Raw genomic sequence first — 16,405 nt, forward strand, 5'->3', positions numbered from 1 at the left:
AGATTCACAACTTTTGCTTTAATTCTGCATCAACCTCCTTTCCAAAGTATTGCTCAGGCATTATTTTAAAGAACACAACCCATTTTTACCATAGTGTGAAGAAACCACAGTGTATGCACTATATGCAGATAATATAAGTAATAGGGCCATAATCTCATTTTTTGAAATTAGTTTGGCACAAGTTTAAAGTGATGGATGTTTGCTACAGGCACCAGTTGCTTACTTATCCCTTTCTTCTTTTCAAGTTGTTACCTCCTTCAGTTGCAATCCTTGGAGCCACCAACTGCCTGGGATATTTTACCCTAACTTCCACTCTCCAAATGAGCCATCTTGCCTTCTAGGTCCTGGGAAAAAACCCATGGCTATCCATCTATTTTCTATACATGGCTATCTATTTTCCATCCAGGCTCTTCCCTTCTCTTTTTCTAGAAGTTGCTCTTGAATTACCAGAAAGCTTGAGCCAGTAGTGCCCTCAGTCTTTGCCTACAGAAATCTTATTTCAATGCTTTAGGGACCCCATTGATATCAGCTAAATCATCCTGGATTCTTTCTAGCTCCTACCCTCTAAGATTCCGATCTTCTCTTTCAAATCCTGCCTCCAGCTACACCAATCATTAATTAATCATTAGTTCTGCATGTCAGGCTCCCCCAGTACACAAAACCAATTTTATACCTTTATTATTATCTTTTTTCTCATAAAAATAATGTTATTTGCAAAAAATTATGAAATAAAAGTATAATCCCACTACCTGGAGAAAATTGATATTAACATTTTAGTGTCTTTCACAAATTTTTTCTGGAGAGTTAAGGAACATTTTTTTTTTTTTTGTAAACTAACAATGGGTTCATATAAATTTGTGAATGGCTTCTTTCACTTACTGAAACATCATGTCTGCATAAAGCACTAAAAAATACTCGTGTCCCTCATCCCCTACATGAATAAGCCTTTTTTCCTGTAGCTTTAGCTTTCCTACAGCATCAATGAGAATTTAATCACATTCAATTTTGCTCACCTGGAATCCTTCGTCCAACCAATGAGATTTCACTAGAGGTGTTGCCGATCACAGAGGACACTACCCCAACCTGGCCAGGCAGACACTCCTACAAAGACACAAATTTGTGTGACTGCTGACAAAGTTAGTTTCTCAGAACTGAGAGGTGTACTAAATAGGGATGTGTTTAAAATAGATCTGAATTCCTTAAAAATTTTTCCCTCTCCACTTCATCCTTGATTTGAAAGATAGTAATTAGAAAATTATTTTGTAATCTATCAAGTCCCAAATAAATTGAAAGAATTAGTACTAATAATAACTATACTCCTATACTCCTAATATATGTACATCAGAATCACCTGGAGGTGATGTGAAACCACAGACGGCCAGGTCTCAACCCCAGAGTTTTTTATTCAGTAGGTCTGGGTCAGGATCTATAATTTGTATATCTCAGTTCCCAGATGACACTGTTGCTGCTGGCCCAGGGGCCACATTTTAAGCACCACTGTTCTGTAAAGCGGTATGACATTATTTGGGGCTTTCTTGCTTGATACTCATTAATGTATCCACTTATTCATTTATCACACAGTTATTGAATTCCTACTCTGTGCCAAGCACTTTACTAGCATTTTTGAGGAATATAGACAATACAATCAACATTACAGTATAGCGTGGCACATCCTATGATACAGATACCGGCCAGGGTGTTATGGGAGACTTAGGAAGGGTATCAGGGAAGACTTCCTAGAGAAGGTGATTGGGCAGTAGGCAAGGAGGCCAGAGGAATTGGTAGGGGCTAGAACCATAGGGGAAAGCCTTGAGTAGTAAGCTAAGGGGTTTGACTTTTCCCCTGGAGGCTGTAGGAAGCCATGGAATGTGTTTTTACAAAGGTCTGAACTGCAATATACAAAATGAGGGGCTAGGGACATCCACACCAGGTTCAACCATTGGCTGTGCTGCATATGTAGCCTGAGGCAAGTTACTTCTTACCTTCTCTGAGCTTCTCTTTCATCATGTGTGAAGGGAAAATATTAATAGATCTACCTTATTCAGATATTGTGAAGATTAAGTAAGAAAAAGTGCCTAAGTACCCATCATATGGTAGGTGTTTAACAAATGGTGATTATGATCAGATTTAAACCATAGAAAGAAATGACATGTAAGACATGCTTCTCAGGTTATTAAAATCCATTTGAAATTGCCAAGCTAGTCTCAATATCAAGGCCATATTTGATGTGGTGGCAAGTCGGATGATTTAATCATGTAATGATAATAGTTTATCTTGTCTTTTGTTTTGTTTTGTTTTTTTTGGAGACAGAGTTGCTCTGTCACCCAGGCTGGAGTGCAGTGGTGCGATCTCAGCTCACTGCAACCTCTGCCTTCTGGGTTCAAGCGATTCCCCTGCCTCAGCTTCCCCAGTAGCTGGGGCTACAGGTGCGTGCGAGAATCCCTGGTAATTTTTTGTTGTTGTTGTATTTTTTAGTAGAGATGGCGTTTCACCATATTGCCCAGGCTGGCCTCGAACTCCTGCGCTCAGGCAATCTACTTGCTTCAGCCTCCCAAAGTGCTAGGATTACAGGCTTGAGCCACCATGCCCAGCCTGATAATAATTTCTTAATTACAGATTATTTGCCAGGCACTGTGCAAAGTGATTTACACACATCATTTCATTTAATCCTAGCAATAACCTTAAGAGTTAGGTATTATTATTCCCAATTTTACAAACGAAGGAATTAAGGCTCAAAGAAGTTAGCTTGTACATAGTCAAACAGTTGGGTAGTGGTAGAGTTTGAATTCAAACCTAAGTTAGTCTAAGCCTATCTTATATTAGCCACCTTGTTCCACAGAAAGCAGTTTTGTTTCTTTGAAGGACAAAGCAGTGAATGGGCAGTGAGGCAAGGTTAAAGAATCTAGACTTTATTACCCTGTTTCTCTGCCCTTGAGTAAGACTGACTGTTCATACTGATTTCAAGTGCCCTCTGGAAACATGCCTCTATAACCTCCCAGGGGCCACTTGACCTTGGATCTGTGGCACCTGGTACTGAAGCTGAGGTGGTCATAGTTACTTTCCAAAGTGCTCTGGAACATTTACAACAAGGAGCCCCCTTGTTTTGACACTAGGACAATATTAGACTCCGTAAGAGGAGGCATTGGGGTAAGCTTAGTTATTTTTAATGCTGCTATTACTGCTATTGTTTATTGAGCACTTGCCACATGTCAGAAATTCTGTAGAACACTTCAATCCTTACAGCAACCCTATAAGGCAAGCACATCGTCATCATCATCTCTAGTTTAGAGATGAGGAAACTGAGGCTCACACAACTAAGTTCACACAGCTGGTAGATGCAGATTCAAGCAGAAAACTGGTTCATTCATTTTTACAAACCTTGCATTTTCATTTCTTCCTTTGCCTCTGTACCTATAACACCTTCAAACAGAGATGTAATCCTCCTGAATTCTTTTACTGCCCACAGGTTTTATTTACCACAAATAGTTTAAGCCCTATTTTTAATGATGTATATACAAATCGTGTTTCTCTTCAAAATTATTTCATACCATAAAGAGTCACTCTTCCCTCCCTTTATTTACAAATTCATTCCTCTTTAGAAATGAGCACTTACAATAATTACATGCAAGGCCAAATTTTTGCTGTTTAGTGTAAACCCATAATGTGAAATTGAGAATGGTTGAAAAGCATGGTTATGAAAATATCGTGGACTCCAGACTCATCCCATACAATTTCCAAGGGGAATTTATTCTAAGTACTTTAAAACTTAAAAAGAGTTAAATTCTGAACTACTTGGGCCTGTATGCACTCTTAGCAATTTCCCCAGCAGGGAACCAAAAGTGAGAACAGAAAGAAATTGCCTCAACATTGAATTCTTAGACATTTAGAAGGCTTGGAGTCTGAATACTTTAAAAGGCTGTTATTTAAATGTGGGAAATGATGTGAAGATAAGATAAATATTGTTTGCTAAAATAAATCATCTTTTTTTGTCAAATTCATGGCAATTTTAAAATCCTGTGAATTCTATTTATTTTTTTCTTATTTGGAGGAGGTAGCCGAATATGCAGAGTTCTGGCACTAGGTGTCAGCAAAAGATTAAATTAAAAACACCCACTTTGGGTTTTTTTTCTTTTTTCTTTCTACATATATATATTTGAGACAGGGTCTCACTCTGTCACCCAGGCTTTAGTGCGGTGGCATGATCATAGCTTACTGCAGCCTCGAACTCCCTGGGCTCAGGTGATCTTCCCAACTCAGCCTCCGGAGTAGCTGGGACTACAGCCATGTGCCACCATGCCCAGCTAATTTTTTGTATTTTTTTTTTGTAGGAATGGGGTATTGCTATGTTGCCTGGGCTGGTCTCAAACTCCTTGGCTCAAGCAATCCTCCTGCCTTGGCCTCCCAAAGTGCTGGGATTACAGTCATGAGCCACCGTACCTGGCCTAATCTTCCATATATTTCAAACTTTATAAAAATAAAAATAAAATACATAGTCTGGATTTTAAAAAGAAGAGACAACACACTTCCTTGTTGCCATGACAATGTCAGCATGAGAGAGGCTGGGTTGCTGCTGCTCAAGTAGGCACCTTACAGAGATCCTCATGGCTCAAAGAATTCAATGTGAGACTGTTTGGCCTTTAGCATTGAATGGCTGGGGACTCAATTTTGTGTCAGCTAGAAAGCTGGGGAATGAGAATTTTGGAGGGTTGGATGGGGCGGTGAGGTACACTCCTGTAAACCAGATCCTAAAAGTCTAAATATTAAATTATTTTACATAGAAATGTAGTGTTCAAGCCAACCACAGTGCTTGTGCAGACAAATTCAGTGGATGCTTTTCCCACATGGACAAGATTAACAAAATTAACTTAGAGGCTAGCTTTGAGAACCCAGGCTGATCCTAAGGGTTTCTCAAACTTACTATGTTAATTTTAGCTTATCATAGGGTTTTTTTTTTCCTTTTAATATCCAGAGCTTTCCCCCCTTCTTGTGTTTCCTGTCACAGTAAATGGTGCTACCATCCAGCAGTCATTGAAAGTAGAACTTAGGGTATTGTGTTAGGTCATTCTTGTGTTGCTAGAAAGAAATACCTAAGGCTGGGTAATTTATAAAGAAGAGGTTTAACTGGGTCAAGGTTCTGCAGGCTGTACAGGACACATGGCACGTGCATCTGCTGGCTTCTAGGGAGGCCTTGGGGAGCTTTTACATATGGTGGAAGGTCAAGCAGGAGCAGGCAGGTCACACGGGAAAAGCAGGAGCAAGAGGAAAAGGGCAGGAGGTGCCACACACTCTTACACAACCAGATCTTGTAACAACTGACTCACTATAGCAAGGACAGCACCAAGCCATGAAAGATCTGCCCCCATGATCCAAACACCTTCCACCAGGCCCCACTTCCAACACTGGGGATTACGTTTCCACATGAAATTTGGTGGGGACACAGATCCAAACCATATAAAATATCACTCTTAACTTTTCGTTTATCCTCATTTCCTATAACCAAACAACCATTAAGTCCTGCCAAGTCTACCTCCTTAGTCTTTCTTACATCCGTCATACCCTATGTCTGCTCTAGTGTGTAGAGGGACTGGAGAAACATTTGTGTGACAACTCTTTCCTGAATGCTGTAATAGCCTCCTAAATCGTTTGTATGTCTCTGGTGTTTTCTGCATACTTTTACCACTGTTATGAAACAAGTCTGTTTGAAACAAGTCTAACTACATATTTCTGCTGATTTCAACAACTCTATATCAGAAAAAGCCCAAGTTTATACGCACGCAATATAAGGTCTTCTATATTCTTATTCCTGCCTACCTTCCAAGCACATCTCCCACCTTCACATCTTTTATGTTCTAGTACAAATAAAATCATCATGGTTTTAGTGAATTTGCACCCAGTCTTATGGCTTTAAATACCATCTTACATACTGCAGACTCCCAAATTTACATCTCCAGTTCAGACTGCTCCCATGGTTTTAGATCAGGGGTCCACAACCTCTGGGCCATGGGCCGGTACCAGTCTGTGGCCTGTTAGGAACAGGGCCACACAGCAGGAGGTGACCGGTGGGTGAGGAAGCATTACCGCCTGAGCTCTGCCTCCTATCAGATCAGCAGCGGCATTAGATTCTCATAGGAGCATGAACCCTATTGTGAACAGCGCATGCGAAGGATCTAGGTTGTATGCCCCTTATGAGAATCTAACTAATGCCTGATGATTTGACGTGGAACAGTTTCATGCTGAAACCATCCCCCGCTGTCACCTCCCACCTCTCCACCCTCTATGGAAAAATTGTCTTCCACAAAACCAGTCCCTGGTGCCAAAAAGGTTGGGGACTGCTACTCTAGATTCATACTTATTCTATAGTTCCATTTGTATTACTCAGAAATCTCAGATTTAACATGTCCAACGCTGAATCTCGATAACCACCTCTCCTCAAAAATGAACACATGCCTTTCCTGCAGTCATTCTTTCTTTCTTTCTTTCTCTTTCTTTCTTTCTTTCTTTCTTCTTTCTTTCTTTCTTTCTTTCTTTCTTTCTTTCTTTCTTTCTTTCTTTCCTTCCTTCCTTCCTTCCTTCCTTCCTTCCTTCCTTCCTCCCTCCCTCCCTCCCTCCCTTCCTTCCTCTCTCTCTCTCTTTCTCTCTCTCTCTCTCTCTCAGACAAGATATTGCTCTGTTGCCCAGGCAGGAGTATAATGGTGCAATCATGGCTTACTGTAGCCTCAACCTCCCGGGCTCAAGCAATCCTCCCACCTCAGTCTCCTGAATAGCTGGGACTACAGGCAAGCGTCACCATACCCGGCTAATTTGTATATGTTTTGTAGAGATGAGGTCTCATTTTGTTGCCCAGACTGGTCTCGTACTCCTGGGCTCAACCAGTCCTCCCGCTTGCACCTTCCGAAGTGTTGGGATTACAGGCATGAGCCACCATGCCCAGCCTCCCTTCTGCAGTCTTAAAAATCTCAGTAAATGGCAACTCCAGCTTCCAGTTGCACAGACTACACTCTTCCAGTCATCCTAGAGTCTTCTTTTCCCCTTATGCCATACAATCCAACCCATCTGGAGATACTGAAGTTCTTACCTTCATAATATGTCCAAAATGTGACAATTTCTTACCACACCCACTGCTAAGAATCTGGTCCAAACCACCATTTTCACTTTTCTGGATGATTATTGTATTCTTCTAATTGCTCTTGCTGTTTGCGAACTTAGCCCCCTTCAATCTATTCTCAACGCAGTAGCCAAACTGATCCCATTATAGCCACAAAATCCTACAGTAATTTCCCCTCTCACTCAGAGCAAAGTCAAAGTCCTTACAATAATCTAAAAAGCACTACATAATCTGGCTCTTCATAAATGATAGATATACTCTTACACTAGCCTCTGTACTTGCTGCGCCATCTAGAATGTTCTTCCCCCAGATTCAGTTTCCTTCCTTTCTTCAGCTGTTTTACTCAAGAGCTCCTACTCTGTATAACATTGCACCCCCTCCTCATGCAATACCTTCAAGTCTTATTTATTTTTTTCTCATTAGCACTTACACTTTTCTAATGTACTATGTTCTTTAGGGATTTTAATATGTTTCCCCTATTACAGTGTAAACTCCACAAGGATGGGTACTTTTGTAAATTTTGTTCACTGCATATCCCATGGTCTAGAAAAGTGCCTGCAACATAGTAGGTGTTAAATAGTGATGACGTTATTAAACTGTTTACACTGTTCTGTACATATTTTATTTGCATATGCCTTATATATTACCTCTGCCCAGATGGCTTTCCCCATCTTCATTTTTCCCCCCTATGGATTGGCAGCATTCTTTTTTCTTAAAAAAAATCAGCTTTATTGAAATATAATTTACACACCACATGATTCATCCACTTAAGGGGTACAATTCAAGGATAGTATTGTATTACAGAGTTACGCAACCATCACCACATTTTTTTTTCTTCAAATTCTATTTTAAGTTCTGGGGTACATGTGCAGCATGTGCAGGTTTGTTACGTAGGTAAATGTGTGCCATGGTGGTTTGCTGCACAGATCATCCCATCACCTAGGTATTAAGCCCCGCATCAATTAGCTATTCTTCCTGATGCTCTCCCTACCCCCACCTTTCCCTCTGACAGGCCCCATTGTGTGCATCACCACAATTTTAGAACATTTTTATCACTTCAAAAAGAAGCCAGATACTCTAGCTATTGTCTCTCTATCCCCATTGCTGCAGCCCTAACCAACCACTAATCTACTTTCTGTCCCTCTAGATTTGCCTCTTCTGGACATTTCATATAAGTGGAATCATATAATATGTGGTCTTTTGTGACTAGCTTGTTTCACTTAGCATAATGTTTCTAAGCTTCATCCATGTGATAGCATATATCAGTACTTCATTCCTTTTCATGGCCAAATAATATTATATTATATTATATTATTTCATATTGATATACCACATTTTGTTTATCCGTTTGTCAGTTGATGTGCAATTGGGTTGTTTCCACCTTTTGACTATTATGAATAAGACTCCTATAAACACTTGTATACAATTTTAAAATGTGGACAAATTTAAAATGTGTTTTCATTTCTCTCTCTCTCTCTCTCTTTTTTTTTGTTCTTTTGAGACGGAGTCTCACTCTGCTGCCCAGGCTGGAGTGCAGTGGCATGATCTCAGCTCACTGCAACCTCCGCCTCCCGGGTTCAAGCAATTATCCTGCCTCAGCCTCCAGAGTAGCTGAGATTATAGGCGTGCACAAATCATCCCATCCCCTAGGTATTAAGCCCAGCATCCATTAGCTATTCTTCCTGATGTTCTCCCTCCCCCAACCCACGCCTGGCTAATTTTTGAATTTTTAGTAGAGACAGGGTTTCACCATGTTGGCCAAGCTGGTCACAAACTCCTGACCTCAAGTAATCTCCCTGCCTTGGCCTCCCAAAGTGCTGGGATTACAGGCCACCATGCCCAGCCTCATTTCTTTTGAGTTGAGAATTGCTGAGTCATATGACAATTCTAGGTTTAGCCATTTGAAAAACTGCCAGACCATTTTCCAAAGTGAATACACCATTTCACACTCCCACCAGTAGTGTATGAGGGTTGAAATTTCTCCTCATCCTCTCCAACATTTGTCGTTATCTCACTCTTTGATTCTAATCATCCTCATGGGTGTGACATGGTAACACATTGTAGTTTTGATTTGCATTTCCCCACTGACTAATGATGTTGAGCATCTTTTCATGTGCTGATTGGTTATTTGTATATCTTTTCTGGAGAAATGCCTATTTTCAAATTGGGTTCTTTTTCTTTTTATCATTGAGTTGTAAGAGTTCTTTATATATCCTGGATATAAGTCTGTATTAATCTGTTCTCACACTGCTATAAAGAACTATCTGATGCTGGGTAATTTATGAAGAAAAGAGGTTTAATTGGCTCACGGTTCCACAGGCTTAACAGAAAGCATGACTGGGTGGCCTCAGGAAACTTACGATAATGGCAGAAGGTGAAGAGGAAGCAAGCACCTTCTTCACATGGTGACAGGAGAGAGAGAGAGCAAAAAGGGAAGTGCCACATACTTTTAAACCATCAGATCTCATAAGAACTGACTCACTATCAGGAGAACAGCAAGGGAGAAATCCTCCCCATGATCCAATCACCTCCCACCAAGTCCCTCCTCTAATTCAACATGAGATTTGTGTAAGGACACAAATCCAAACCATATTCAAGTCCCTTATTAGACATATATGATTTGCAAATACTATCTCTCATTCTCTAGGTTGTCTTTGGGTTGATGGTATCTTTTGGAGCACAACATTTTTTAAGTATGATGAAGTTTAATTTATCTATTTTTTTCTTTGGTTGCTTGTGTTTTTGGTGTCGTATCTAAGGATACTTTGCCAATTTTGAGGTCATGAATATTTACCTTATAATTTCTTCTAAGAGTTTTACAAGTTTAGCTCTTACATTGACATCTTTGATTAATTTTGAGTTAATTTTTGTATATAGGGTGAGTAAGGATACAATTTAACTCTTTCACATGTGGCTAACTAGTTGTTCCAGCAGTTTGTTAAAACAACTATTCTTCCCTGTTGAATGGTCTTGGCAAAAATCAATTGACCATAGGTGTATGGGTTTATTTCTGTACTCTCAATTCTATTCTATTGTTTTATGTCTATCCTTATGGCAGTAACACATTGTCTTGATTACTACTGCTTTTTAGTACATTTTGAAATCAGAAGTGTGAATCTTCCAGGTTTGTTCTTCTTTTTCATGATTATTTTGGCTATTCTGGGTCATTTGCAATTCCAAGTGAGTATTAGAATCAGCTGGTCAATTTCTAAAAGGAATCCACCTGAGATTATGGTAGGAATTGCATTGAATCTATAGATCAATTCAAAGAGTATTGCCACCTTAACAATATTAAGTCTTCTCATCCACAAGCATGGGATATTTTTCAATTTATTTAGATATTCTAAAATTTATTGAACAATATTTGTTAGTTTTCAGAGTGTAATATTTGCATCTCTTGTTAAATTTCTTCCTAAATATTTTATACTTTTTCTAAAATGTATAAAAAAACATCTTAGTGACACAAGATGCTTAATGAATGTTTTGGGGAATTAACTGAAATTAGTGACTGTTATCAAGCTCCCTTAGCCTGATGCATCTCTATCCACTATTGAACCACATTTGCTACTCAGAGTAAATATTCCTATTTTCTTATCAGTGTCCCCTCTTATTCTTATTACTGATCTCTCCCTTTGCCTTTCTCCACACTTGTATAATATGATGGCCTCTCTCCCTCATCCACAAGTTGCCAAGAACTTCCTTAAAAAGCTAAATCTCAGTTATCCATATTCCACCCTTCTAAATCATCCATGGTTTGTTGTAAAATCTCTGGATGAAAAAAAAAAAAACAAAGAGCCCTAAACTCATGAAAAGATACTCAGTCTCACTCCGTAATAAGAAAGGTGCAAATTAAAGCCACACTGAAATACTGTTTTTCACCTATCAGATTGGCAAAAGACAAAATGTTTGATAATACACTTTGTTGGCAAGAGTGTGGGAAAACTAACACTCAGAAACTGATAGTGGGACTGTAAACTGTTAACTTCTATGGAGGGCAATTTGACAATTTCTATCACCATGAGGAATCTACATATTCTTTGATCCAGCAATCCTAGTTCTAGAAATTTATATATGCATTTTAAATGACATCAAAACATTTATTATAGCACTGTCTAAAACATCAAAATATTGAAAACAATCTAATTGTTCTTCAGTATTGGACTGGTAAATCATGGCCATGTAGTGGAAAATTATGCAGCCATAGAAGAGTGAGGAACTCTTTAATGATTTGGCAATAATCTTTAAGATGTATCATTGAATTTTTTAAAAAAGCGAACTGCAGAACTTGTATAGAGTATGCTGCCATTTGAGCAAAGGTGGAGAAAAGGTACACACACATATTAGCCTATATGTGCATGAGATATTTTCAGAATGATAAATCAGCTAAAATCTTTGGTTGCCTCTAAGGAGATGTAGTGGACATCTGAGAGACTTTACTGTCTCTTTTGTTCTGCCATTTGAATTTTTGACAATATCAATATATGCTTGTCCATCTTGAGCCTTGAGTCTGTGTGATTAGGGAATTCAAAGTCATGACGTATTAGTTTGTAACCAAATGAGACTAAAACATGATCCTCATGGCCTGTCTGCTGCAAAAGATATGACCTATTTCACTAATAGTCCGATGGTTCTCAATGTGTGTTCTCCAGAGCTGTAGCATTGGCATTACCTGGGAAACTTGTTAGAAATACAGTCTCAGGTCTCACTGCAGACCTACTAAATCAGAAACTCAGGGGTTGGGCCCAGCAGTCTGTGTTTAATCATAAGCCCTCCAAGTGATTCTAATGCAAGATCAAGTTTGATAAGCACTTCAAAGTCAAATCACCTGATGAAGCATATGTACTTAATGAACACCTATTGTGCAGATCATCTCCCTTTCCCTCTTACACTGGGTCAGGCCACTGAGTCCTGTTGACTCTTCCTCTGGAATATCTCCTGCACCACTGCATCTTCCCATTCTCAGCCTCACCATCTTAGTTCAGGTCCTCATCACCTCACACTACAAGAACATCCTAATTCCCCACTCTACTTCTAACATTGTCCCTTCTAGTTCAACCTAAGATTCCTAGAATACTGTTCTAAAAAACTACTTTGTCCACATCAGTCAGTGCCCTACTCAAAAATAAGTGATAAATGCCTCATCTGCCTCCAAGATGAAGCACATATTTTTCAATTGGGATTCAAGGATTTTCTTAATTTAGCTTCAAAGTGACTTTAAAACATTTTTTCTTTTATGAATCCTCAACTATGTATCCAGATTAATCCTTAAATTATACCGTGAGAACTTTTGCCCATGTATCTTTCGCTTCTCAACTCCTCTAACCTCATACTCACCACCCTTCCCAGCTAACTCCTACTTATCCCTTAGATTTTAGCTTAGATGACTTCTTCTCTTTCAGGAAGCCTTCCTGGATGCTTCAGACTAGGTAAGGTACCTCTGGACTCCCATAGCACCCTGTACTTCCACACCATATTTTAAATATCTGTTTATCTGTCTCCTCCACTAGTATGTAAACTCCCTGATGGCAGGAACCTTGTTCGTTAACTCAACAAATCTTTACTGAACATTACTATGTGTCAGGCCCTGTATCCCTGGCACCTAGGAGGTACTCAATAAATATTTTAATGGATTTAAACAAGGATTTAAACAAGGTTTATTCTCTTTTCATATTTTCCCCTCCAGTCACATATTTCTCTGTTAACCATGATTTTGAGGGATACTTAAGATCACATCCAAGGGCAAGTAAGTGGTATAAAAAATATAAGAGCTATGGAGTTAGTAGCAAAGAGGAAGGGAAGGAAAGAAACTTGTAACCATCAAGCAACTACAGTGGACCAGGCACATTACAGGAAATAAGCTATTGATTTCCTCCCTCTCCATCTTTTATGTGACTTTGCAAGCTAAAATGAAGTATGTACAAATAAAATACATTTTGCTTGAAAAGTAAGTTATTTCTGGACACATTTGTGAATCAGAAAAGATAAGTGTTTCATATTAAGATAAGGAAAGAGTGTGAATTAGCTTCGACTATACCTAATTTACAGATAGATTATAAATCTTTTTCCCTATCTCTTGCCCTATGCTCCTCCTAATCCTCATTAGTTAATGACATCAAATGAGAATGCATGTAATTTAGGAAACGATAGTAGAGAGTACAAAAGGGGATTTCAATAAGTTTTCAGACAACCTAGAAAGTTCAGCCTCCTTTCAGTGTGATCAGAAAAGACTGAACTATGAACAGGATTCCAGATTCATCTAAAGTTAAGGTCGAAATTTCTAAAAGTGGGGCTGTGGATCTCTTAGAGGCTTGTAAATCCCTACATTGAATTGTCTGTACACAATAAATAGATCTGGTATATAGGTGCAATGCTTTAAATTTATATTGATGTTATTATGAAGAATAAAATATAAATTCACATATGTTTACAAATAAATTTGAATTTTTTCTTTTTGCAAAAGCAGTACATGCTAATTGTCAAAAACTATAGACTGGCAAGAGGAAGAACATAAAGTTCACCTCAAATTCTACCACCCAGAAGTAACCATAGTTGTATATTTTTTGATAGAAATGATTTAGATTTACAGAAAAATTGTGAAGATAGTATAGAGTTCCCATATAATGCACACCTAGTTTCTCCTATTATTAACATCTTACATTAGCATGGTACATTTGTTTTAATTAGTGAATCAATATTGATTCATTATTATTAACTGGAGTCCATACTGTGTTTGAATTTCCTTAGTTTTTACCTAATGCCTTTTCTCTGTTCAAAGATCCCATCCCGGATACCACAGTCGTCATACCTCCTTAGGTTCTTCTTGGCTGTGACACTTTCTTTGACTTTCCTTGTTTTTGATGACATTGACAGTATTGGTTAGATATTTGTAGACTGTTTCTCATTTGGATTTGTCTGATGTTTTTTCGTAATTTGACAGAAGTTATGGAGTTGGAGGAGAAAGACTATAGAAGTAAAGTCCAATTTTCATCAGTAAAATGCCATTCCCATCACACCATATCAAGGGTATTACATATGTGTGTGTGTATGTGTGTACATTACATATATGTGTGTATATGTACATTGTAATTATATGTGTATGTATATATAATTACATATAATTACAAAGTACATACTATTTTGTACTCTGCTTTCACTTAAATACCTGGCGTGAAACCCTTTTGTGTCATTAACAGCAACATATTAATATCTACAAGTTCATTTTAAAATGTTAATGATTTCAGAGGAGATTTATGTCTCCATGTCTTTCCTCAAATGATGGATTCTCTGAATCTACTTCCTATCATGTGCAAGACAGTGTCATTTGTTTACATTATAGAAGGGGGTCTGATTGTAGAGTTTGCATCCTAGACTCTGACATTTCTCTTTGAGGCTGTAGGTCGGGCTGGGTTTTGTGAGCTATTTTGAATATTTTGAATTCCTTTTAGGATCAGTGATAAGTGAGGAGGTAAGAGAGATAAATATAGAGGATATGCTATGTAGAGAATTCAGAAAAACAAGACTTTTGGATTTATATCTAAAGGGAGATAATCCAATTCAGAGTCACTACCTGAGATACTATTGGAACTGACAGTCTCCAAAGGCTATGTTTTGCTAAACCACAGTATATTTCCACGAATTAGGACACAAGGGATGGGAAACGTTTGTGGCAATAGATATTTGCGTCATTTAGAAATGTCAACTAGGGGGCCGGGTGCAGTGGCTCATGCCTGTAATCCCAGCACTTTGGGAGGCCGAGGCGGGTGGATCACGAGGTCAGGAGATCAAGACCATCCTGGCTAACAAGGTGAAACCCTGTCTCTACTAAAAAAAAAAAAAAAAATACAAACAAAGTAGCCGGGCGTGGTGGCGGGTGCCTGTAGTCCCAGCTACTAGGGAGGCTGAGGCAGGAGAATGGCGTGAACCCAGGAGGCAGAGCTTGCAGTGAGCCGAGATCACGCCACTGCACTCCAGCCTGGGCGACAGAGCGAGACTGCTTCTCAAAAAAAAAAAAAAGAAATGTCAACTAGAACTCACAGTATTTTTTATGAATTGAAAAGTGACCCCAAATAACTAGCTAATTTGTACTTTGTGGTAGCATTTTATTAAATATTAAAATTTGGTTCTTCTGGGTGGACTTTTACCTAAGATAATTACAATATATTATAATTTAAACCAACACTGGTTGAACACAATGTCATATTTTGAGTGTTACTGCCAATTGGACAATGTTTACTTACTACTCCCTATGGGTTAGAGGTAAACTAACTACATTATTTGTTTGGGCTTATCTCTGCTTATGTTGATCCAAAAGATGTCATTAATTTCTGCTAACATTATTGTTTGAATGAAGTGAAATTAAGGGTGTGTTATTATGACTAATACGGTGAATGTATTTATTTATTTATTTATTTTAAGTATTTGAGACTGACTCCTGGGGATTACAATAGGAGATTCTGCTGGCTTTTGCCTACATATCAAGAAAAGTATGTATGCAGTATCATGCCAGGAAATGAGTGGCAGAGGCTTGGACTGGGAACATTATACCAATTGTAATGTATTTGCAGCAGTAAACCAGAGGCCGGGGAGTTACAAAAACAAGACTGCCAACTCACACCGAATGTCTACGCAAATAAGCAATTGAGAGATCTTTATTTATTCAAATGTGGTATGCTGACAACAGCAGTGGATGAGAAGTATGAAGGTCTGAGTTTGGAAGCCTTCTCCTACAACACCAACTCCCTGTGTAATCGAGACTCATCACTTCCTCTTTCCGAGTTTTCCCCTCCCAAGCCTCTTTCTAGATTTAGCAGCCTATGAATCCTATGATTGTACTAGGTGCGAGGCATTAGATGCTTTGTGAGAGCCAAAATTATGTAAGACACTCTTAAAGTTCTTTTTCTGGAGGCTGTATATTGTTAGTAGAAATATTAAAAATGTATCTGTCATTGTGTCACACTCTGTCACTGTGTCACCCAGGCTGGAGTGCAGTAGCACAATCATGGCTCACTGCAGCCTCAACCTCTTGGGCTCAACCAATCCTCCTGCCTCAGCCTCCTGAGTAGCTGGGACTACAGGTGCACACCAGCAGAACTGGCTAATCTTTGTATTTTTTGTAGAGACAGGGTTTTGCCATGTTGCCCAGGCTGGTCTTGAGCTCCTGGGCTCAAGTGATCTTCCGACCTTTGCCTCCCAAATTGTTGAGATTACAGGTGTGAGCCACTGTGCCTAGCCACAAGTTCTGTCTTTTTTTTTTTTTTTTTTTGTCTCGCTCTGTTGCCAGGGTGGAGTGCAGTGGCGAGA

General features: G+C 38.9%; 1 protein-coding gene across 3 annotated transcripts in view; it reads right to left on the reverse strand.

The window, feature by feature from the left end:
* The window catches only part of RAP2C (RAP2C, member of RAS oncogene family), a 49,274-nt gene that overhangs the window by 19,099 nt on the left and 13,770 nt on the right, over positions 1-16,405 (reverse strand). For all 3 annotated transcript variants that reach the window (XM_055267020.2, XM_063635352.1, XM_063635353.1), the window contains exon 2: positions 1,014-1,101. The gene's annotated coding sequence lies outside the window, so the exon portion shown is untranslated. The remainder of the gene's footprint in view (positions 1-1,013; positions 1,102-16,405) is intronic.

The sequence above is a fragment of the Symphalangus syndactylus genome, chromosome X (genome assembly GCF_028878055.3).
Source record: "Symphalangus syndactylus isolate Jambi chromosome X, NHGRI_mSymSyn1-v2.1_pri, whole genome shotgun sequence".
Classification (NCBI taxonomy): domain Eukaryota; kingdom Metazoa; phylum Chordata; class Mammalia; order Primates; family Hylobatidae; genus Symphalangus; species Symphalangus syndactylus.